This window comes from Podarcis cretensis (assembly GCF_951804945.1).
Source record: "Podarcis cretensis genome assembly, chromosome: 2".
NCBI classification, from domain to species: Eukaryota; Metazoa; Chordata; class Lepidosauria; order Squamata; family Lacertidae; genus Podarcis; species Podarcis cretensis.
Genome location: NC_137171.1, coordinates 22,568,809 through 22,594,378, shown reverse-complemented (window position 1 = coordinate 22,594,378; position 25,570 = coordinate 22,568,809). Strand labels below are relative to the sequence as shown.

Here is a 25,570-nt window from a genome sequence, read left to right as displayed (position 1 = left end):
CAGAATATACAAGTGCGGACGTTAGATAGGCATCAGACTGAGAGCTGCGTTGAAAGCTTCATTGATGCCATTAGTTAATTTTAGACTCTGAACTTCATGGTTTTGGAAAAAGTCTGTGTGACTTTTATTGCATGCAGCCTCTCTGTAGCCAGGCGTGACATTCTGGCAATAATTCTGTGTCTGGCAGCCCGTGTGTGTTATCAGAAATGTTTGGCCCAACCCATCCAGCTGAGTCAAGTTATGACGGGAAAAAGCTACGGCTTATGCCATTCCCACGATTGTCCTAATGCTATCATTTGTGTATGTGTACCACTGAGTGAGGGCTAAAGTCCCTTTAGGGGACTTTTCCCTGTGCAAAGGGCCAAGAAGCCCATCCCTTGTGCTAGCTGAAGGCGCTTCAAAGTGGTGATAAAAACATCTCTGGAAGAGGGCAACAAGGTAAGCACACGAGGTGTACACACTGAAAATGAAAACACATTATAGGGTCCACTGGCGTTCTTGTTTCGGTGGATACCAGCCCTTTTGTTAGAAGCTGGAATTGGAATGCACACCATTTTGGGTACAGCTGTCCAAGGTTTGGGAGGGGTGGAGGTTTTAAGAATATCTAACACCTTATGGGACGCAGGTGGCGCTGTGGGTTAAAGCCTCAGCGCCTAGGGCTTGCCGATCGAAAGGTCGGCGGTTCGAATCCCTGCGGCGGGGTGCGCTCCCGCTGCTCGGTCCCAGCGCCTGCCAACCTAGCAGTTCGAAAGCACCTCCGGGTGCAAGTAGATAAATAGGGACCGCTTACCAGCGGGAAGGTAAACGGCGTTTCCGTGTGCGGCTCTGGCTCGCCAGAGCAGCGATGTCACGCTGGCCACGTGACCCGGAAGTGTCTCCGGACAGCGCTGGCCCCTGGCCTCTTAAGTGAGATGGGCGCACAACCCCAGAGTCTGTCAAGACTGGCCCGTATGGGCAGGGGTACCTTTACCTTTACCTTTTTAACACCTTATGCCAGAAGGACTGTTTTGGTTCTCTTTGCAGTAGCTTATTATTTTTCTAACCATGTCTTTGCATCCACCCACCTACCCTTGCCTGCTTTGCAGGGCATGGGGAGAAGATCAGCAATCTGCTTCTCTATGATGATGACCAGCTGTCAGTTGTGCTGTCAGGGTAGGACTTTCGGGCAAGACCCAATTCAGCAGAATGCAGCAGGGTTGGCTTCCTCCGTGTTGAAGTAAGTGAAATAACACATATTAAATAGACCTCTCCACGTCAGTAAGACCATCAAGCTCCAAGTGTAGCACTGTGGAAATTGCCCTGTGTAGAACAGGACACATTCCTGTACAAATGCTCCATACAAGAGTTCCTCTGAACCCTAACAGAGCCACCTTTAGCATCTTAGGACTCAGCTAAAAAAGGTAAAGGGACCCCTGACCATTAGGTCCAGTTGTGGCTGACTCTGGGGTTGCGGTGCACATCTTGCTTTATTGGCCAAGGGAACCAGTGTACAGCTTCTGGGTCATGTGGCCAGCATGACTAAGCCGCTTCTGGCGAACCAGAGCAGCGCACGGAAACGCTGTTTACTTTCCCGCCAGAGCGGTACCTATTTATCTACTTGCACTTTGACGTGCTTTCAAACTGCTAGGTTGGCAGGAGCAGGGACTGAGCAACGGGAGCTGACTCCGTCGCAGGGATTTGAACTGCCAACCTTCTGATCAGCAAGTCCTAGGCTCTGTGGTTTAACCCACAGCGCCACCCACATCCCTTTTTAGGACTCAGCTATACAGCTGCATATGGGTTAAACCACAGAGCCTAGGACTTGCTGATCAGAAGGTCGGCGGTTCGAATTCCTGCGACGGAATGAGCTCCCGTTGCTCAGTCCCTGCTCCTGCCAACCTAGCAGTTTGAAAGCACGTCAAAGTGCAAGTAGATAAATAGGTACCGCTCCGGCGGGAAGGTAAACAGCGTTTCCGTGCGCTGCTCTGGTTCGCCAGAAGCGGCTTAGTCATGCTGGCCACATGACCCAGAAGCTGTCTGCAGACAAACGCCGGCTCCCTCGGCCAATAAAGCGAGATGAGCGCCGCAACCCGAGTCAGTCACGACTGGACCTAATGGTCAGGGGTCCCTTTACCTTATACAGCTGCATATATAACGTTTTAAGTGCATTATACAAATGTGTCACTAGATGGCGCCAGGGAGCTAATGGCAAATTCCACATCTATTTTAAAACATTTAAAATATATGTATGTGCAGATTCAGCCTTAGTTACTATTCTCTCTGTACTATATATATATGTTCCAAGAGTTTTTGAGCCCATATTCTTCGGGCCATTCTAGGACTTGATTTCTTACTACAGTATTATTAATAATAAACAAATTTGTGGAAGATTTTAAAGCACAAACCTCCTCTTCTTGGAAGTCTAAGTGACTTAGAACTATCAGCGAGTTCAATGAGGACTTAATTATTCAAGGGCTACTGGAAAGCACCATATAGAATGCAAAGTCAGGGTAGGAATAGCTTATAATACAAGCATCTCCTACTGAAATGTCCTTTTCTACATAAGTATTTAAGGTGCAGCATCCTGCATTGTTTTCACCTGGTCATCCTAGCTTGTAGCTACTGCAGATATATATATTTCTGTTTCTGTTTCCTTTTACAGATAGATAAGGAAAAAGGTGGTGGAATAAGTGTTTTCTTTTTTAAAAAAATATTCTGATCTGAGTTGGAGCTGTCAGTACTCCTCTTCATGTGTTGCAGAATGAATATACACTTTAAGGCTGTGTACACACTGTACTAGAACTAGAATTCCCAGCACCCTTAAACTACAGTTCCCAGGATTCCTGGGGGCAAAAAATGTGCTTTAAATGTATGGTGTGTAAGCAGCCTTAGAAACAACCCTCGCCAGCCTCCCTCATAGAACTGCAGGTCTCTGAAGAGAGTCAATTGATTAAGCCAGCTTAAGTCTGTGGCACAGCTAAGATCAAGCCAAGTGAATGCATTTTCATACCTACATTTGTAGGTACAAGTATACGGTACCTACAGAAGTAGTTTGCGAAGTCCACCCTTGTAGAAGGGGGCTGGAGTATTCAAGAGGTCAATGTCCTTTTATTCAGACAAAAGGTTTTGGAAGCCAAGAATGTCCATCTGGCAGCTAAGCATAAGACTTTGGAAAGATCTTTGTGTCGACTCAGTTCAAATCTGGGCTTGGTTTCAACAAGATGCAAACAATGAGCCATTAAAACTCTGGATGTTTAGTTCTCTGTGTATCTGCTGTCTCGCCAAGGCTGGATCAACAGCCATAAAACAAAATGTGGTTGACCTTTGACGAGACCATTAGCAAGGCTTCACCACTGAAATTAATTGGGTTCATTTGAAAGATGTTTGAGGGGACAGTAGTTCTCAAGAAAAGCAATCTCATAAGGTAGGAATACTCCCTTGAGTGTAATGTACTGTTTCTATTTGCCTGGTACTATCCTGAAGTGAGATGAAATTGGGCGACCCTTATCACTGAAGACTGTTGCCTTTTACGAAAATGCGAGCTAAGGAAATATTTTCAGATTGCAGGCAACTTGTTTTAGAGCCCCCCTCCCTTTTCTGGAAGGGGTATAGACTCTTTTCGATCAACGTTCAGTAAGAAAGGGTTTTCCAGAGAGAAAAAAGTAACAGGGGCTGCCTAATTTACTTCCTGTTGTCTGCATGTAACATTGCAGAGAGAGAGAAAAACACAGAAAGCGCAGAGAAAACATTAAGTGTATGAATCCAGCATGTCACACTCATTTGCATGTTGGATAGAATTGCACTTCATGTTTTATTGTAACTGTTGGACTAAGTTATTGAATGGAAGGGTGCCTGGCTTTCCTGTCAGCTACCTATCCTCAGTAAGAGTGCTGATGTTGGTTCATCTTGAACCAAAGGGACCTCTGGGCTCTGGAGATAAGGGGTCACAGATCTGGACAGGGAGAGGGGAAACTTTCTCTTTGTGAAGGCGAGAGGGCATTGAAAAGCTGGTCTCCCGCTGAATGCTTCAGTTACGGGATTGCTAAACTTTGCCGGCTGAATCACCACAGACAAAATCCCTTTTGCTGAAGTGAAATCCACCTAGGAGGGGAAGCAAGAGCTGCCCTAGATCAATCTTAGAAATTCATATTGGGTTGAAGTTGCAGAGCCACAGAAGCCTCTGTTGGCTCATTCTGGAGTTCCCTCTTGCAATGCTCACCAGCTGCTGTTGCAAGCCTGTCTACTGCTGTCTGCTGATTGGAGTTCCAAGCTGTGATGTTCTCAAATTCCGCATTTAGAGAGAGGTGAGTGGCAGTGGCGTAGCGTGGGGGGTGCAGGGGGGGCCGGCCGCACCGGGCGCAACATCTGGGGGTTAGGGTTAGGGGGCGCAAATCCACGGGTTAGGGGGCGCAAATCCACGGGTTAGGGGGCGCAAATTACTTGCCTTGCCCCGGGTGCTGACAACCCACGCTACGCCACTGGTGAGTGGGCAAGTTCTGAGTTCCAGACTATCCCCCACCCTAGGGCTGCAGTTTGTCCGTACATATACGGAATACTGCATCTATGTCGGCAATGCTGTTTCCCCATAAAAATAGCTCTAAAACAGCTTTTTTTGCCCAAAAAGCTTAACAACTGGGTAAAAACTAAAAAAAATTCACCAACTTTTCTGTCCGGATCTATTTGAAATAGGGCAACCCTACCCCACCCTCATTCATGGGAGGGTGAGGGCTTATTATTATTATTATTATTATTATTATTATTATGCATTCTGTGTTCTCAGTTTGTATTTCTATGTTGTAAACCAGGTGAAAGGTGGTATTCAAATTTAACAAGAGTAATGATATCATAACTTTTAAGTCTCAGGTTATTCCAGGGCTGGTGGGATACACATGGCCACTTTGCACCTCACAGGGCATGCAGGCAAGCATAGGGTTACCAGATGTCCCCGGTTCCCGGGGACAGTCCCCAATTTGCAAATCTGTCCCTGGACAAATTCCATCCCCGGAATGTCCCCAGATTTGCAAATCTGTCCCTAGGAAACATGGCAGCGGCAGCCTCAGCAGCCCGGAGCCAGCCTGGTAGCCCAGTTGGCTCTGGCTGGCTTCGTTGGAAGTCCTCATATGATACGTCTTGTGCACAACACATCATATGGAGACTTCTGGCGAGGAAAAATGGTGGGCAGCTTCTGAAGCCAGCCGGAGCCAACTGCGCTACCAGGCTGGCTCCGGGCTGCTGACTGCCACTGCTGCTGCCACTGCCGAAGGGGAACCGGGGACGTCCGGCGGTACAGATCTGCTGCCTTCCCCCTTTGTTTTGACTGATCGGGGGAGGCTCAGGAGTTGTGGGCCGCTGTTGCCCAGTTTTTTAAAAACTGCATTTATGTTTCACAGGGTGCGAAAGAAGGGCTTTGCACCTTTATACAATATGCATGTGTGCTTGGGCCCAGGGTCTTTTGCCTCACCATCCCCACTACTGACTCCCTGTTGCTACTCAGCTTCTCCCCCCCCCCAAAAAAAAAGTGTCTCCGGATTCACTGAAAAAAATCTGGTAACCATAGGCAAGCAGCCTTCCATTCTTCTCTAGTAGCTTCTCTGCTTTTGTGGCAAGGGAAAGAGCCCATTTGTAAAAGCTTGTATTTGGGGGGGATGCAGAGAGAAATTTCTAAGGAGATGGGAAAGGCTACAGTCCATGACTGCAATTCTAATCTCACTCACCCGGGAGTAAGTCCCATTGAATTCAGCAGGGCTTACAGAGCTCCTTCAGAGGAGACATAGTTAGCACTGCACTACAAGTATTCTTTGGACGCGGGTGGTGCTGTGGGTAAAAGCCTCAGCGCCTAGGGCTTGCCGATCGAAAGGTCGCGGTTCGAATCCCCGCGGCGGGGTGCGCTCCCACTGCTCGGTCCCAGCGCCTGCCAACCTAGCAGTTCGAAAGCACCCCCGGGTGCAAGTAGATAAATAGGGACCGCTTACTAGTGGGAAGGTAAACGGCGTTTCCGTGTGCGGCTCTGGCCTGCCAGAGCAGCGATGTCACGCTGGCCATGTGACCTGGAAGTGTCTCTGGACAGCGCTGGCCCCCGGCCTCTTGAGTGAGATGGGCGCACAACCCCAGAGTCTGTCAAGACTGGCCCGTACGGGCAGGGGTACCTTTACTTTTACCTTTACAAGTATTCTTTATTCACCAGTGCACATTTGCAGGGTAGGCAGTAGGGGTGAAGGGAGGAAAATTCCAGCTAAGAAAGGGAGCAGGAAACAGTAATGCTTCTTGGTGTGATTGCCTTGAGACACGATATTTGTGTGGCTCTGCAATGGAAAATCACACCAGTTGTGATGCATCATTGATGAATGATGCACCGATGCATCATTGATGAAACTTGCTAATGAGAAGATTTGGAAAGCTCGCATGAAAATGTTTGTGTCTGAATTCACCCTAAAGTGTGATCCTGTGCATGTCTACTCAGATGAAAAGACCATTGAGTTCAAGGAGACTCCTTGGTAAGTGGGGATAGGACTGCAGCCTGAGAAACTGGTCCAAAGTCAGTGCAGAAAACTTGGCTGACTTCCGTGAAATCATAGGTCAGGAACTTACTGAGCTCTTTGGGACACATAAAGCCATGTTCCAAGTTTTCCTGGTATATCTTGGCACAGCAGCACAGCTGGCTTGCTTCAAGTCTTTCCACTTGAAAAAGAATCAGCGATAGCCTATCATAACAGAAGTTTAGAGAACACTTCTCTTTCCTCAGTTGCCAGTGGGGTTTCCCTCGATTATAACTGTGGGGACTCTCATAGTATTGCAGTTTCATTCCTCATCTTGGTATTAAGTTTGCGTATTGAACATTCTACCCCCTTAAAAAAACCTTAGCTATCAATCACCCAAAAAACCATAGAAGATGGTCACAGGACAATCAGATACCATAGAACAGAGGACCCTTGCACCTTCAATAACGATGTAGAAGAGGGGATGTTTTTCCATCCCTGCAGCAACATGACATAGCAAACTATATCTGCCAAGGGTCCATCTTCAATGCAATTATTAAAGGCACAGAAGCCCTGTACTGTGGTGCAGGGGTATCCAACATGATGCTCCAGGCAGCATGAACAACTGTGAAGGATGATGGGAGTTGTAGTCCAACAATATCTGGAGGGCATTGCATTGGCTTCTGCTCTGGTGAATACAGTCCCCCCCCCAAAAAAAAAAACCTTCAGCAGCCTGCCTTGGGCTCTGGAAATGGGCACAGCTTCTTGAAATCCTGACTCGCCACAAAACGATGTGTCGGGGGGGGGGGTGTCATATATTTGTTCTCATTTCAGACAACCAATCATCTGTAAGGATTACACAGATCGCTGCACTGCAGTTCAAAGCATACACATGGGCACAAACACACCTACCTACCTGTTGGATTACTCAATCCGACCCTAATTTCTTATGCACCATCTTTACTCTACAGTATTTGGAACAAGAGGAACCTATTCATTTGACTTACCAGCACCTGATTTCCAGTTGCCAAAGAGATAAAAGATGTGCCTGGCAGTGTGCTTTCGTGCTCTGGGAACACTGATGCATGGTGTGCTATTTCTTGATGCGCTGCAGGTGCCCGGAAGGAAGAGCCGCAGGTACTGCAGCAAGAAAGTACCAGAATGACAAACTCTTTATCACTTGCGATAGCTCACATTTCCGCATCAACAAATTCCTCTTTGTTTGCTGATTTCATTTTCTCTTGGAGCAAGCACTCTTCTGTGCTACCTCTCTGCTGTCTGTTTTATGCTACTGCTGCTGCTGCAGGAGAAAATAAACAGAAGGAAATTCAACTTTGCTTGTTTGCTGGAATCTTGAATTCCTGAGGCATGAAATATGTTGTTGTGATATTAATAATCTGGTTCATTCAACACAGCATTTCTTGGCACAGAAGTGGAGACAAGAGATGGCATTGTTAGGCATCACTTCTTGCGGGCGGCGCCTTGATGCATAGTGTCCTCAAGCAAGAGGAGACAGGTAGCTGGTTACTTAGCAACCCACCAGTTTTTTTCTCTGTTTTTCCCCCTCTTCAGCCTTCCCAGAGTGGGCCCCATGCTTGAGTAGTTTGCTATGATTCTGCAACAACTATGACTGTGAGACACTTCCTGTTTTTATTGGCTGCCTGGAATTGTAGGGCTGTCTGCCTAAACTGCAGGTAGGAAACACAAACACCTCTACTCATAATTGGAAGGTGATGATTTCCCCTTCCTTCTCATGTTTTGTCACATTGCAAATGGCTGTTCTTCACCTGGCAGTTCTTGTTTTGGCATGTACTATATTTCAGAGGAAGCTAGAAGAACAAGCATTGTTCTTGGATTATCCCAATTAGCAACTTGTGGACAGACCTGCAGGTCTCTTGGTTGTGGCAGGTGTGCAGATGTAACTCAGTCTCCCAATGCACAACCCTTTTGCTGACCATTCCGTTTTTGCAGGGGATTGGAGACCAGGTTTGCTTTCTCCATTTTTAGTTTACGAACATGAAAAGAAAGATGCTCTGTATTGAGCCAAAGCATTGGTCCATCCTGCCAACCTAGCAGTTGGAAAGCACGTCAAAGTGCAAGTAGATAAATAGGTACCGCTCCGGCAGGAAGGTAAACGGCATTTCCGTGCGCTGCTCTGGTTCGCCAGAAGCAGCTTAGTCATGCTGGCCACATGACCCGGAAGCTGTACACCAGCTCCCTCAGCCAATAAAGCGAGATGAGCACTGTAACCCCAGAGACGTCCGCAACTGGACCTAATGGTCAGGGGTCCCTTTACCTTTATTGGTCCATCCAGCTCAGGACTGTCTACACTGTCTAGAAATGGCTCTCCTGGGTTTTTGATTGGCGTCTCTCACAGCCCCAACTGGATATGTTAGGAATTGAACCTGGGAACTTCTGCTGAGCTACCACCCTTTCCCGACCACTCTGTTTTTAAGGTTTCTACAGGAATGATGGCCAACAGCTGACCCATGCACCACAACAAACTTGATATGCATCATGCCAAAAATAAAAAAGGAATAACCCAACAAACTTGACATGCACTATGCAAAAAATAAAAAAGTAATAAATCTTTTGCTAGAGTAGCCCAAAGTTCTCTAGAGATCATCATCATCATCATCATCATCATCATTTATTATTTGTACCCTGCCCATATGGCTGGGTTTTCCCAGCCACTCTGGGCAGCTTCCAACAAAGACCAAAAATACACTAAAATGTCACACATTAAAAACTTCCCTGAACAAGGCTGCCTTCAGATGTCTTCTGAATGTCAGGTAGTTGTTTATCTCTTTGACATCTGATGGGAGGGCGTTCCACAGGGCAGGCGCCACTACCGAGAAGGCCCTCTGCCTGGTTCCCTGTAGCTTTGCTTCTCGCAATGAGGGAACCGCCAGAAGGCTCTCGGAGCTGGACCTCAGTGTCCAGGCTGAACGATGGGGGTGGAGACGCTCCTTCAGGTATACTGGGCCGAGGCCGTTTAGGGCTTTAAAGGTCAACACCAACACTTGGAATTGTGCTCGGAAATGTACAGAAGAGAAGAATATTAACCTTCAGTCATTACATTAGAATTACCTCCTCTGGAAATTACTTCCTCTGGCCAAATTTCCGCAGTCTGCTTGTTCGTTCTCTGGTCTGAAAAGAAATATCATCATTTAGTTAGGAGGTGGGAAGCTCCTGCCATTTGAGTGCTATGCCACTTCTGACCCCTGGTGGCAAAAATGTTTTCATGGGCCATTTGTTAAACATTTCGGCACTGAACTAAAAGCTCTAATTTATCCACCCCTTGCTGAGTATGGATGACAGGCTTTGACTATAATTGCAAGACCTAATCATCCCCGTCATGTCATGTTCTTTGAAACACTTCTATATTTGGTTTCAAAGAGGTAGCTATCAGAGAAACACTAATGTCTGATCTAGCAACTTCTAGTTGGATGGTCAAGAAAAATGAAAGGGACACAGACCTCGCTCTTTAATTATTTCTTGCTTGTCTTTAGATGTTGAACCAAGATTGGCAGTACTTGTTCCTATAAAAGAAAGACAAGAACAGTGTTAAGACATTCAATAACTTCTCTGGATTGCATGAGTAACATATTATTAAGGTAGCCTATACTGCTTACTTTTTATTTTTCCCCTCATAATTATTTGCTGATTTTGTTGTCTATGAGAAACATGAACATGAGCTATCATCCGTGTTGCTATGCATTCCTTTCTCCTGAAGCAATGAGAAATTTCTGGGTTTAGGTTTGTAAAGAGGTGTGCCAATCTGAACTTCTTCTATGGTTTATTTCTGTAGATTGTGGCATGAGTAAATGTTGGCAAACATAAGGTAAAAAGGACCTCAGTCAAAGGCAACTATGGGGTTGTGGCGCCCATCTTGCTTTCAGGCCAAGGGAGCCGGCGTTTGTCCGCAGACAGCTTTCCAGGTCATGTGGCCAGCATGACTAAACCGCTTCTGGCACAACGGAACACCGTGATGAGTGCCAGAGTGCATGCAAACGCCATTTACCTTCCCACTGTAGTACCTATTTATCTACTTGCACTGGTATGCTTTCGAACTGCTAGGTTGGCAGAAGCTGGGACAAAGCAATGGAAACTCATCCCACCATGTGGATTTGAACCACTGACCTTCCGATCAGCAAGCCCAAGAGGCTCTGTGGTTTAGACCACAGCGCCACAAATCGTACAATCTTTATCTTGAACATGTTGTAGAAGGCTACCTGGGCTCCTAATACTTTATGTAAATGATCACCACAGTAATCTAGTGTTACCAGCAAAATTTAATTAACGTCTCATGTAAAGATAATGCGTTCCTCATACATAATATTGCAATGAACCTAGGCCCCAGGACAACCAGTTGTTATTTCTCACTCGGGGGAACATTCTTTCAGTTACAGCTGAGCAGTGTAAACAAAATGGGAAATGGGAACTTGTAGGGGGAAAACAATGAAACAAAGCTATATAGGTGTTACAGCAAATCACTTATCCCAAAGACCCCCTCCCCTTTCCATAACCTAACATTGGTTCAAAGTGGTATTTAAACCCTGGATTTCTAATGGTTGGTTAATTCTCACAACCTCCAACACAGACCTTTTTTTCATTCTATGCTCTCAAGGACCAGCCTGGCACTATGGGCTTCTCCACATTTCCACTTCTCCTGTGCCTAGAAAGCACAAGTCCGAGCAGTTTTCTGCTTGTCGCATGTTTTCCTTGCAGTTTCCCCTGAGAAACAAACTCTTTACCACTAACTCGGAACAAACTGTGTAGTGACCTCATCAACAATGTGCCTCCCTCTTCCCCCAAGTATCAGTTATGGGAGGGCAAGGCCTGGAGATGATGTATTTGAGAAACACAACTTGATGTTTTACCTTCCTTTCTATTTGTGATATCTGATTATGGGCTTGTGTGCACTGGGTTTACTAAGAGGATGCTTGAGTCCTGGGGGAAAGCAGAAGTCTGGATGAGCCCTTAAACTTTACGTGCTAAGCCAATTAATGGGAATCAGGGCTATACTGTAGACCCTGTCAATAGCCCCAAACCAGAGAAATATACTTGAACTTGAGTCCCATTAATTTCAAATGAAATAGAATGGTCTATACTTAGCCAGCCAGCCCTAGTATTTATTTATTTATTTTGTAGATTTGCTTTGTTTAAATCCAATTTTCATGTGGTGCTAGAGCTTAGGGCACTTTCAGATGAAAATATGTTGCTGTAAATCAGAAGAAATTCCTTTGAAATAGAACCCCAAGCAGGCTATGTATATACCAGCTCCTGAATAGGTTTTCACCTCTCCCTGATTTGCGGAAATGAAACCAGAAGCAAAAGCGACAATCCCAGACTCCCACAAATCCTGATTTGTACAACTGGAGAACAAATATACGTTACAAAGCTAATGATGGGGTTTTTTGATTTTTTTTTTTTTTAAAGAAGATCTCATTTGCCTGACAGCATTACTAAATGGATGCAATGTAGGATACTCACTATTCAAATTTGTTTAAAGTAAGAACTTTTAGATGTCTCTGGATTGTGCCTCTATTCTTCCATACTACTCTCCAAAGAAGCAATACTCCAAGAGGCTATTGTTGGTACAATAAATAGGCAGTGATTGCATCCATTGAGAGTTGGTACCTATGCAAAAGTGACATTCTCTTATCTGTTAATTAGTCTGCATAATCCAAGAGTGATGCAATGCTTGCAGTGTAAGCATGAATAATAGTTTAATCTCTCTCGCACAGAGCATTTACTGGCAATTTTGCATACCAAGTGACTGGGTTTTTTTCAGCACTCCCTGTATTGTCTACATACTCATTCCCCTTTGGGATAAAGATCCACAGCTCCACTTTCATAATTGAAATCAACGACATGATGCAAGAGAGAGGGCAATGCTATGAAACACAAAAGCATAAAGCGTTACTTATTTACCATTAATGTCAACTGTTCTCATGGTGGGCAAGAAAGGAAACCGTATTTTGAGCCTTTAACCTTCCCCACCTCCAATTGTCAGGGACTGCAGGACTTAGGCCAGGAACCTTGCGTACCCACCAACATTTATCTGATGAAAATAGGGACATCAATAATAATAATAATAATAATAATAATAATAATAATAATAATACCCAGCCCATCTGACTGGGTTGCTCTAGCCACTCTGGGAGTCTTCCAACATATATAAAAACATAATAAAACATTAAACATTTAAAAACTTCCCTATTCACAGCTGCCTTCAGATGGCTCAGGAGTCGGGTAACGCCATAGCCTCTAACTCCAATGAAAATAGGGAGAGCCTAAGGAAAAGTGGGACATTCCATGATCAAATCAGAAACTGGGACAGCTTCTGTAAATCCAGGACTGTTTCTGGAAAATAGGAACACTTGGAGGGTTTGAACTTGTTGTCAGAGGCCAACTAGGCTGTGGGCTCAGGTCTCAGAGCCCACTTCAGATGTAGAAGGATGGCCTCTGCAATTGGCAACTCTGTGAAACATGTGTATGGGCCAGGCCTGATATAAATATTATGAGCAAGCAGACCTTTTGCTTTCCCCTTACTCAACAGAGCCAGAACCTCCTCCATCTAACCAGTAATGTCAGACACCTTGAGACCCCTGGAGACCCTCCTAGCCTCGTTTCAGGTATTGTTCTGACACTAGCTTCCCTTTGAATGATATTGGTTATCAGAAGGCTCTCAGTCATGTCTCTGGGAACTTTAGGGAATGCTATCTGGCTTACAACCTGCTAAGCTGATTGTGTGCAGGCTGGTTCTGTGAAAACCTGCCTGAAGCAAAGTTCTTAACCCAAGGTACTATTTCTGGGTTAGCAGAGTCTGTAACCTGAAGAGTCTGTAACCTGAGGTACCACTATATGATTCTATTATTAAGACCTTAGAAAGGATGCTAGGCTCCCTCTCTCACACAAAATATGTTATTTAGTGCAATCAATAGTTTCAGAAGACAATAGCTCTTTCCTGATGTGTTGCGATAATGCCCATGCAAAAAAAATGTGTGGAGCAGGATTGTCTTACTGTCCCAACTCCACGTTCATTATTCATCAATGAAGAGAGGCTATTCCTGTACCAGCTGTGTTCTGGAACCCTGGAGAATGCAGGGAATGGGAGGCATCATACCACTCTAGCCATTCATTTGGTTCCCAGATGTTTGAAAAGGGCTTAGATGCCATTGGATGCCCCCTTTCCATTGTAAACCAGGCTCAAGGTGGCTCACATCAAAAGGTTTACACAAGTCACCAACAGTTACAGGACTTGGCAAAGTTTAAATTGTCATAAACAACAAGTTAATGAAAGCAGCTCATATTAATGTACATATCATAGAATCAAAACAATTCACTGATAATTCATAATAAAGTCTAACAATAAAAATACAAGAATGTAATCCAGATGACAGCAAAAATAACACTGCTGCAAAACTAAATCTTGACCTAAGCTACATCACAGAATGTGATGAGCTTTCTTAAATTCTTAACTGGTCTCCAATGGGACATATCAGAGTTAGAAATTAGAAACTGAAAAATAGGAAAGATTTTTCTGCTAAAACTGTCTTTCCAGGTTGATGCTTACTCCCACTTTCACGTTATGGTCTAATTTATATAATCGTACACAGCTGTCTGTTGGGTTTAGCAAAGGAGACTTGATTAACTGTCCCCTGCAAAGGGAAGGGTATAATTTATTCTTCTTAATTATATGTTTCCTGTATTATGGTATTTTTTCAACTCTGCATCATTAACACATAATTTCGGTCTTTATGCAATTGCTGCCTTTTTATACTGTACAGTACACAGCCCACACGTTCATGTCTGATGCTTATTATGTATGACATTCTAATCGGCACTCTGGTTCTACACGACAAAGGCCTTTGGTACTTCCACCCCATCACATCCAAATATGGTTCCATTCCACAGAGACACACTTGAAGTGCAGTCCTAGGCATGTTTACTCAGAAGTGCCATGGTTGTCGTGAGCTCCACAGTGCTGTCGGGATCAGGCTCGATTTGGCAGGCTCTAACACACTTAGGAGGGACGCGGGCGGTGCTGTGGGTTAAACCACAGAGCCTAGGGCTTGCCGATCAGAAGGTCGGCGGTTCGAATCCCTGTGACAGGGTGAGCTCCCATTGCTCGGTCCGTGCTCCTGCCAACCTAGCAGTTCAAAAGCACGTCAAAGTGCAAGTAAATAAATAGGTACCACTCCGGTGGGAAGGTAAACGGTGTTTCCGTGCGCTGCTCTGGTTCGCCAGAAGCGGCTTAGTCATGCTGGCCACATGACCTGGAAGCTGTACGCCGGCTCCCTCAGCCAATAAAGCAAGATGAGGGCCACAACCCCAGAGTCGGCCACAGCTGGACCTAATGGTTAGGGGTCCCTTTACCCTTTACCTTTTTAACGCACTTGGGAGGAGGAAGAAACAGGGGATTGAGTGGTGGTAAACTGAGTTGAAGGAGAGGGGCTCTTCCCTTTTCACGCCAACTTCCATCTCTTGGAAAGAGGAAGCAGGGATGTCACCACCACCACCCAACTTTCATGTAGAGTAGACAGACTCAGTAGAGGTTCAGGACGGCTTGAAGCAAGCAAATGGGGAAGCAGAACCAGATGTGGCAATGACGGAACAGGAGCCCAAACAAGAAAGTGCAATATGGTTGCTTAGAATCAGGTACCACATTGCAGATGGCAGCAGACTCACTTCACGGGAGCCAAGGCAACAGATTCCCATGTGGCTTACTCCCATTGTAAGCATGCATAGGAGTATAGCCTTGGGGCTGTTGTAATTCAAAGTAGGGAGTTCTGGCTCTCCAGATGTTGGACTACAAATCCCTTCATCTGTCACCATTGACTGCTGGCTGGGGGCTGATGGGAGAGGGAGTCCAACAACATCTGGAGGGCCACAGGTTTCCCCTCACTGATTTAAGGGTTGCCATTACATTTTTTTACCTATTCTTTTCAGGGTTTCCTCTTGCCCTGAAGAAGAACATTTATTAGTTTCAGTCCATCAGCTTGTGCATGTATGTAAGTGTGTGTGTGTGTGTGTGTGTGTGTGTGCGCGCCTGCGCGCCTGGGTGAAATAAAGCCTGGTTTCGCCCCTGCAGGAGAATATCACACCCATCTGCCATGTGAAATCTAGTTTTGCAGACCATAAAACTAACAGATTTCACTTCAACTGATGATGGGAGAGGATGGAACAAGAAGGAAATTATTGCTTTTATTACATTTCTATCCTGCCCTTCTTCCCAAAGAAAGAAAACGCCAAAGCAGTAAAATAATGTGATTAAAAATGAAACAAAAAAAAAACAACTTACCTAAAAACATGTAAAACAGTCACATACCCTCACAGCTTAATAATGCCAAAGTTGCAGCTAACTAGCTACAAGCAGGTAAAGCATGGCACCAGGACTCGGGTCTATTGGGCACAGCGAAAAAGAAAATAATACACAACCACCAAATCATCCACCTGCACTGGACTCAGATCATAGATAAGGCTGCTCTGAAACTGATATCAAACAATCTTCCACATGGGGGCTTTGTTCTACAACGAAAACCATGCAGCTCTCCTCTACACTTGCCACTTGTGTGCATTGAGGCACTATCTCCTAAATCAGGCATGTCCAAAGTCCTAATTTGGCCCAACGGTCGGTTTAATCCAGCCCCTGTGGCAGTTTATTTCCTGGGGGTAAAAAAAGCTCAACAGCTTTGGGGTAAAATCCTAAAAAAAGCTCAGCAACTGTCATTTAGGCACCCCTGCCTAAATGCTCCACTACACATAAGATGAAACCATGTCATGTGAGTCAAATGATGCTCTGTTAGGCACCCAGGTGTGTTTTCCTTGCTTCCCTAACTATAGAAGCAGCAGCAGCAACAACAGCAGTTCTCCCATAGTTTCCTTCAGGTGATCTATAACACAGCTGAGAAGGCTTTCAAAGAAACATAGAAGAAGCAGTGCGATGTTCATATGACTTCACAATGCAAGAGCGCAGCTGTCTCCAGCATTCGTCGTTCGTAGAAGCTCCCATTTGCTTCTGTCTATCCATTAAAGACGTGCGTCGGTTTAAAAGTCAGGGCCAACTCCAAGTTTCAAGGGGCTCTCAGCAAAGCCTTCTTTGTATGTGGGCTGCATGAACATCTTAGCTGGTGGCAACAGTGGGTGGCTTCAAGCTGCCATTCGTTGTTTCCCACAATGTCCCAGAACAACACTATGTTAAGCACTCCAGAGCATTGTGGAAAGGGGAAGGGGAGATCAATGTGCAAATCTTTCTCTTTCCTGTAGTTCATGCAAAAGTTGCTGAACATATCTTATAAATACCGTATTTTTGCTCCATAAGACGCACCTAGTTTTTAGAGGAGGAAAACAAGAAAAAAAAATTCTGAACAAAACACTGGATGTATGATTTTTGTGGTTCATGCTGTGGCCACAGACATGATAAGTGATTTGACGGTGAGTTTGGGGTAGCCCAATGCAAAAATCCTGAGGATCCATGTGGATCCGTGCTTTGTAACCACGTTTTTGCGCCATTGCGGCCCCACAAAACAGTGGATGCAAGTGTTTTTTGGTGCAGGCTGTAGCCATGGACATGCTATGTGATCTGATGGTGAATCTGGGGTGACCCAATGCAAAAATCTGAGGATCCATGTGCTTTTACATCCCCCCTCCCAGGCAGCCTCCTTTATCACTAGTGTCCCTTATCTCCCTCCTGATCGCTTGCCGATCAGCTACTCAGCGGCTTCGTTTCAACACCCCCCTTCCCTCTTTCTAAAAATAAAAAGCACGATCTGCTTTTTGCCCCTGGCCAATTCAGCTCCAGGGACCACGCATTCGCTCCATAAGACGCACAGACATTTCCCCTTTTTAGGAGGAAAAAAGTGCGTCTTATGGAGTGAAAAATACAGCATATTAAAATAAATTATAACCAAATCTATAAATTATGAACATCGCAAAGAGCACTCCTCATAAAACACGCCCACAGAGGTGTGTCTGGCTTCTTCACTATAAAGTTTTCAGCGAATGCTGAAAAGACACCTCTTTATCCTGGCCTTTGACTCCTGAGGTGTGTGTTTTCAGGGCCCCACCCTATTATTGTGACTGTACTCTGTTTTAACTGTTTTTAATTCTGAATTTTAAATAGTTGTAACCCGCCCTGTGACTTGCTGGTGAAGGACGGGTGATGATGATGATCATCATTCTTGAAAAGAAATACTTGCAAGCTGCCACACGGCTCTGTGAAGCAGAGCTTTCAACATGCACATCAAAGGGGTGCTATTTAAATGACCTTTATGTAAGTGCTGGGAAGTCCATTTCTCTCCTCTGTAATTATCTGCAACCTTTACAAGATTAGCTTGGGTGCTGTCGTACATTTCCTAACACACGGGCACACCCACAACTAATCCCCATCAACTCAGGTAAATGTTATGGTCCAAGCCAAAGGCCATAACAAAAATATGCATGGACACATACACCATTAATCAGGAAAACAATAGGGGGCCCTAGATAGGCAGCTGTAACCTTTCCTTAAAAAACAGAAATGTTGCTCTCCTCAGATGCCATCTAATTTAATTGTAATTTGGTACTACACTCCAGTGAATTTGCTGGGTCAGAAGCAGGAGGAAGGTAAAGATCTACCGGGTGATGAGTAAAAATTTGGCAGGTTTTGCCTGATATTTCAAAATTTCATAAGTTTATTCCAATATGGTTTTTATTACCTATGTTTATGTTAAGAAAATACAATATAAGTCCTCTAGCGCAATATGGAAGGCATAAAAGGTAAAGGTAAAGGTACCCCTGCCCGTACGGGCCAGTCTTGACAGACTCTGGGGTTGTGCTCCCATCTCACTTAAGAGGCCAGGGGCCAGCGCTGTCCGGAGACACTTCCGGGTCACGTGGCCAGCGTGACATCGCTGCTCTGGCGAGCCAGAGCCGCACACGGAAACGCCGTTTACCTTCCCGCTGGTAAGCGGTCCCTATTTATCTACTTGCACCCAGAGGTGCTTTCGAACTGCTAGGTTGGCAGGCGCTGGGACCGAGCAGCAGGAGCGCACCCCGCCGCAGGGATTCGAACCGCCGACCTTTCGATCGGCAAGTCCTAGGCGCTGAGGCTTTAACCCACAGCGCCACCTAACCCCTAAACGCAATTTAATTAACTTCTCTTCACCCTTCTTGAATTCACTTTCTGCTACTTCTCCAGTTTCTCAATGCTTTTTATTTGAAAAGAAACCAACCGTATGCAATTATTTCCTTGCCATCTTTGGTTCACAGTCAGTATTAAAAGGATACAGTGCTGTGTTGTAAAGGGAGGGAATTCTCACAGTTTCTCAGTTTGTGTGGTTTTTTTAAGCTGTGTATACGTCAAAAATGATGTTATTTTCTTTATAATTAAAATAATAATGAATATTTTAAAAAGAATGAGGAAGGCAATATTCAAGGAATGCGTCTATCACCTGAATTTAAAAACTGAGACACTATAAATCTTTGGCTCTCTATTATCAAGGATTGCTGGTGTAAAAGGCTGCGGGAAGGACCTGAATTTATAGCGGTTAGTTGCTGTAGCCTTCAGAGCAACTATTAGTTCTCAAGGTTGTGCCAAACAGTCCTCAAGAGGCTGTTCCTTCTGTGTCTAACAGCTCTCCTCTCCTCTTGCAAAGCAGGAGAAGGAATTGACTTCCCTATCATGTTCCAACCCAATACCAGTCATTTAGAGTTGAGCAACTGCCAAGCCCTTTAGTTATTGATATACCAGCACATGTAACCTTCCTGTGACTTTGGCAGCTGGCCTGGCACATGGCTGCACATGCATGGCATATACAGGTTTGTGCTTCCCTTCAGAGAGACAAATGGTGCAAGAAGGGAGGGGATTGTCAACTCTGTGCCTAGGTAAAAAGGAAAAAGGGACCCCTGACCATTAGGTCTAGTCGTGGCCAACTCTGGGGTTGCGGCACTCATCTCAATTTATTGGCTGAGGGAGCTGGCGTCATGTGGCCAGCATGACTAAGCTGCTTCTGGCGAACCAGAGCAGCGCACGGAAACGCCGTTTACCTTCCTGCTGGAGTGGTACCTATTTATCTACTTGCACTTTGACGTGCTTTCGAACTGCTAGGTTGGCAGGAACAGGGACTGAGCAACAGGTGTTCACCCCGTTGCGGGGATTCGAACCGCCAACCTTCTGATCAGCAAGTTGAAGGCTCTGTGGTTTTAACCCACAGTGCCACCCGCGTCCCACCTTACCTGTGCCTAGGTAACATGGTCCAATTAATGGATGCTTTGCAGGGCTTCAGTTGAGACAAAGTTCAACTCCCAGAACTACTTTTTGATGTTATGGTTTAGTACTGGAGTAGGAACAGAATGTCCCTAAGTCATTTCTTCACCACAGAGAAATCACGGCCTGCCTCCACCCATCTTCCGTCTATGCAGGTTTGAGCCCTGATGATGCCCTTTTTGGAAACGAGCCCGCAATTGCTCTTGGGGTTACTTGATATTGGTGAAGCGCAACTTTACATAAAAGCATTGCTGAAGATACTCTCCTTGTGTAAGATGCCTCTTGGGCAAAAGGTATGTTCTTTATGTTCCTGTCCCTGGTCTTCAAAAACTTCTGATGAAGAGGAAGCATTGAGAGGGGCGGGATACACGTGATAGAGTTTGGTTGTATTTTAACCACGATTAGCTTTGCAGAAGCCCCAGAAGCTGGAAACACAATTGTTAATAAGAAAGCACACCTCAGACCTTCCCAGTGGGTTAAATTGGATGGAGACCTCTGTGGAATAATTTTCTGCATCTCCACATCTTGTAAACATGAGGTAGATAGCAGGATCCAGATGGAACCAGAACTGACCACACATTCCATGGCTTATTTTGGGCAGGGGGGTATAGCCACCCACCTGTCAATCATCTTAACATCACATGACATCCTTTGTCCCATGGACAACGTTCTTCCTTTGCGACTGCAGCTTGAACACTGTAGATCCTACTTATAACGATAGCAGATTCTCACCTGGAAGGTGAGGTACCTATACCTTTCTGTTCTCTGAACCTGAATCACAAAGCGAGATTCTGATGCTGTGCATCCTACTAACCCTTCCTGCACCGATCCCCTTGTGCAACATTGCCTACTGGGAAATGATGTGAGATGTGCAGCAGCCGCCTTGAAACATTTCAAGCAGGGCTGATATTTCCCCCCCACCCAGAGTTCTTTACACCCTTATGGGTAACTTTCCTGAAGCTGGGTGCCCAAGGCAGAAAAGGAGCAGAGCAACAGATATATCACTTACCTCCCCACAGTTGGCCACATTACACTGCATTCTAGCCATGCAAAAGTAAACGGTTTCTGCCCTATTCTTCTACATCCTAGCAAGCATCATCACCGTTCCAAGGACCAGTGAGAGGTCTAGTCTGAGGAGAAGGAGAAGGGCTAGATAGAGAGGCCTGGAGGTTACCTTTGCTTGTTTGGGCCTGAAGTTCCACACCCCTGATTTAAAGGCAAGGGCACTGTTTCTGGGCGATGACCTGGCAACTCCAACTGATTTGTTTGCAGATATGCAGGGATGGGATGTGGGTGGCGCTGTGGGTTAAACCACAGAGCCTAGGGCTTGCTGATCAGAAGGTCAGCGGTTTGAATCCCCGCAACAGGGTGAGCTGTTGCTCGGTCCCTGCTCCTGCCAACCTAGCAGTTCGGAAGCACATCAAAGTGCAAGTAGATAAATAGGAACCGCTCCTGCGGGAAGGTAAACAGTGTTTCCGTGTGCTGCTCTGGTTCGCCAGAAGCGGCTTAGTCATGCTGGCCACATGACCCGGAAGCTGTATGCCGGCTTCCTCGTCCAATAAAGCGAGATGAGCACTGCAAACCCAGAGTTGGCCACGACTGGACCTAATGGTCAGGGGTCCCTTTACCTTTCCTATGCAGGGATGCAGATGCTGTTCTTAAAAAAATAAAATGTTTCTCCTGTGCAGCATTCCCCTCACATTAATATCACATGCTACAACTATTACCATACATGTCCAGTGGATGGTAGGAATATATATGAAAATACGCCCATCCAGATAGACGAGGGCTAGCTGTTTTTCACTTCAGTGTGCCTTACATTTTCTTGATGCTTGGCTACCAGGCTTCCTTAAGCATATCCGTCTTCACTCCTTTTTCCTTGGCGTGAAATGTGTTGGTTGCTAGGCATGCAAATAATGCTAAGAGGAGTATAAATATTGCTATAAAAGCTTCGGATGTCACGAAGGCACTGAAGGCTCCCTTGCGTTCGGAGAAAGCAACACTATTCTGCTGTGCAGCCAGGAGGTGGAATACAAGGAAATAATCTCTCAAGCAAAAGGTTTATTTTATATTTCTTTATTGTCTCTGTTTACTCTTTGACACTGGCACTATTTTCAGATGGAATTCAATCATGTACCAGCAATTTCAGGTTGAACAATTAAAGTGGATTTGGCAGTCTCTTGTGACAAAGCACCTTCCCAAAATTGGACTTTGTGTGATAAGGAAATTGGGAGATGATGTCCCATGGCACCCAGTTTTTGTCTTGTTAACCTATCTGGAAGGTTCAGTGAGGCAAGAACACAGAGAACTGATTTTGCAATAGTTAGGCGCAGCCAGAATTTTATAGGAGGGAAAGTGAAGATGAGCAACGACACCATCTATCAAAGAATATGGGATTAAGTTTCAATGGCTAAACTAATTCACTTTATTAGATTCAGACCGCAAAAACAAAGGAAGGATAATTTTAGGTTAAGGTGGACTGATTTTAGTGATCATTGTGGATATGGGCTACTACCAAACGTATGTAATGGGTTTACAATGTTCTGAGGGAATAAAATTTATGAAAGAAGGAAATTTGTACTATAAAAGGGCATAAAAGTGATATCAACAAGGGCAGTTGTATAGCTTACCTCTTGATTATACAGTAAGCCCACAAGTTACACACATTTAACTTGTGCCAACAGGGCTTTACAGAACCGTCAGATAAATTGCTGTGCTCAACCATGCCCCTCCACGCCACTTGGGGTTTCCCTGGCTGTGGGCAGGGATCCTGCAGGCGGAAGGGGAAGCACCATTGCTAGCAGAGCAATGCTGATGTCATTCCAGAACATAGCTGTCAACCGCCCCTTATTTGGCGGGAAAGTCCCTTATCCCAGTGCCGTGTCCCGCTGCTGTCCCTTATTGATGATGTCCCTTAAATTTCCCGGGTTTCAAAGGAAGCAGCTCCTCTCCCTCCCTGCCTGCCGGCCAGGGAGGAGGGAGACTCCAACTGTGTTGCTTGGCTGCATTGCTCACCCCATAAGGAGTCTAAGAACGACTGGGGGGTGGAGCTTGCATGCCTTATGCAGATCAAATAGGCCTTGCTGCCTGGGGACTCGCCTTTGCTCAGCACTTCGCAGTGGAGAGGTGACGGTGATTTTCCTTGCTGCATCCCCTTTGCCGGGTTGCTGCGCTGTGGGAACCTCCGCTTGAGGCTTCATTTGGCTGCTTTGGCTCGGAGGGGCTCAGAAGTTGAACATACCTGTGCTCTGAAAATCCCTTATTTTGGCTGCTGATCCCTTATTTTCGAGGCTGCTGGTCCCTTATTTTCAAATCTGTAAGTTGACAGCTATGTTCCAGAAGCTGGTGGGAGCCGGCAGAGGTAGCCCAGGTAAACACCTACTTAATCCTTACCCCCCAGCCCGACACAAAGGGGGGCTGGATGGCTCTGCAAGCCCCATAGGCTTTGAATAAATTGATGTTTCTGTGCCAACAGCCATTTTGCATTTTGAGAAACACAAGTCCAGCACTAGTAAAACACCGGCTGCGTGTATCTAAGGTTGCTTCCATAAGGACCTGTTTGTTAAGCCTTCATTTGCTTGCACAAAGTTTGCAGGGAGGTCGTACAATGCCCACTGTTTACTGAGCGTTCGTTCTGATTCATTTGCGGAGCTGTTCTTGTATGACGTTGTGTCATTCGATTGTTATCTTGCATTTTCCAGGGCACTTCTACACTGTCCATTTTCCTTACCACAAAAAGTTCAATTTATGGGGGGTTGGGGGGCTGAGCAGGTCTGCTGTGGAAGAGTGCCCAACCCCCAACCCCTTTGTTTGAGCCCCAGGTCAAAGTCCCATATGTGATTATCTTATCTTCAGACTTTGGAATCCATTTGACAGATCCACTCTACAATACAACAGCATACCTGAAAGTCCATTTGCCTTGCAAATGGCACAAACACTGGACTTTACATCTCCTCAGCACTGGTGGTTCTTCAGATAACCTTTTTCTTGTAAGAAGCAACCCGGAACTTGTGGGTTGTACATCTTGTTGTCGTCCTTCGTTCCTTTGAAGGGGAAACACCGGAGATATTATATTACTGTAATAATTGCCTTATTTACAAATATACAAGTGGAGCATAACTAGAGAATACAGTGGTACCTTGGGTTAAGTACTTAATTCGTTCCAGAGGTCCGTTCTTAACCTGAAACTGTTCTTAATCTGAAGCACCACTTTAGCTAATGGGGCCTCCTGCTGCTGCCGCGCCGCCGGAGCCCGATTTCTGTTCTTATCCTGAAGCAAAGTTCTTAACCTGAAGCACTATTTCTGGGTTAGCGGAGTCTGTAACCTGAAGTGTATGTAACCTGAAGCGTATGTAACCTGAGGTACCACTGTATATGTAATTTTCCTATCTTCAATAGGCATAACGCTGAAACAGAAAGACCCCCGACTTATAAGGGAATCTAACAGTTGGCTCCCATTGAAAAGACATGGGCAACTGACTATGGACGGCTGGTAGCCATATGATTTCGCCAGAACCATCCGAATACATTTTGCTACCTGCGGGAAAGGGCAAAATGGTGACTCCTCCCAATTCTACTGCCAGAAATCAAGTGGACTTTGAATGGATGGATGTTCAGGAGAAATAGCTACGGGCCACTTCTGCTGCCTCTGGGTATCTGCTGCCTATGATGGTTGCTTCATTCTGCCCAATGGTAGGGCCAGCACTGGATTCTGCTCAAGACAGTTACCGTAAGTATGTTTAAATCTCTTTCATGGAGCTTTGCTCTCTCTTTGATTGCGACTATAAAGTGCAGTAGGATAACTTGTTGCTTTTGGTTGCAACTAAACCCGTGGGAAAACCTCATAGATTTTATTCAAACTTCCATGGGTTCTATTCAGCATTTCAGATTCTGCCTGTAACCTTGGGCCCTTCTATATGTTCAACTGGATGCACATTTAAAGGTGAGTGGGGTTGTGCATGCATACAAAATGTACATGTGCGGGCTTTCATTGCACAATTGTGTATCCGTGAAGAGGCAGCACCTGTGATTGTGTGGACAACAGTGGCGTAGCGTGGGGGGTGCAGGGGGGCCGGCCACACCGGGCGCAACATCTGGGTGTTAGGGAAATCCACGGGTTAGGGGGTGCAAATCCACGGGTTAGGGACGCAAATCCATGGGTTAGGGGGCGCAAATTACTTGCCTTGCCCCGGGTGCTGATAACCCACGCTACGCCACTGGTGGACAAAGCCCATGTGGACACAGGGATGAGGCCGAGGCCTGCAGCCACGAATAGGCACAGTCTTGGGGGATGTTTATGCATGTTCAGCCGAACATGTGGAAGGTAATTTAAAGAAAGGCTCAGTGGTAGATGGATGGACCAAATGAACTGCCTCCGTATGAGGCAGCTTCCTATCTTCCTATCTGCAAATACCTCACAAAGAAAATCCTTTCTTTTCAGTGGGAACCTCTGGTTTTACACCAGCTTTTGAATTTGGCTCTGTGAGTGATTTTCCGCCTCATGCTGGCAATTCAATGACTACAAGGTTGGAAGGAATTAGATCTAAACGTGTCAATTTTATCTGCCTATTAAAACTAGCAGCTCAACAAAAATATGCAAATCCCTCACCCATATCTCTACGTGTGCGCAAAGTCCAAGACAAAAGGCGAGGGATTTGCATAATAATCTACATTTTTCTTTATTGTATTAGCTCTGTTTTTGTATTATGTGTAACTTGAATAAACCACACTGCGGACCGTCATTGGTATAAAAACCAAGGGGGATGTATCTCTTATCCATTAGATTCCACACAGTCCAATGACGCAATCATGTGGGAAGCCTAAGGTTTTATCCTTAAGCGGGGTGGTGGTATTAAACAGC

At 45.5% G+C, this 25,570-nt stretch overlaps 1 long non-coding RNA gene across 2 annotated transcripts; it reads left to right on the top strand.

The window, feature by feature from the left end:
* The first annotated feature begins 986 nt into the window (after window positions 1–986).
* Window positions 987–25,467, top strand: LOC307210154. Of its 2 annotated transcripts, XR_013835881.1 has the most exons (6): window positions 987–1,216; window positions 8,028–8,149; window positions 9,968–10,072; window positions 19,866–20,003; window positions 24,109–24,753; window positions 24,940–25,467. It is a non-coding gene; the product is annotated as an uncharacterized lncRNA (long non-coding RNA). The 2 variants fall into 2 exon arrangements; XR_013835880.1 differs by lacking the exon at window positions 19,866–20,003.
* Window positions 25,468–25,570: the final 103 nt, after the last annotated feature.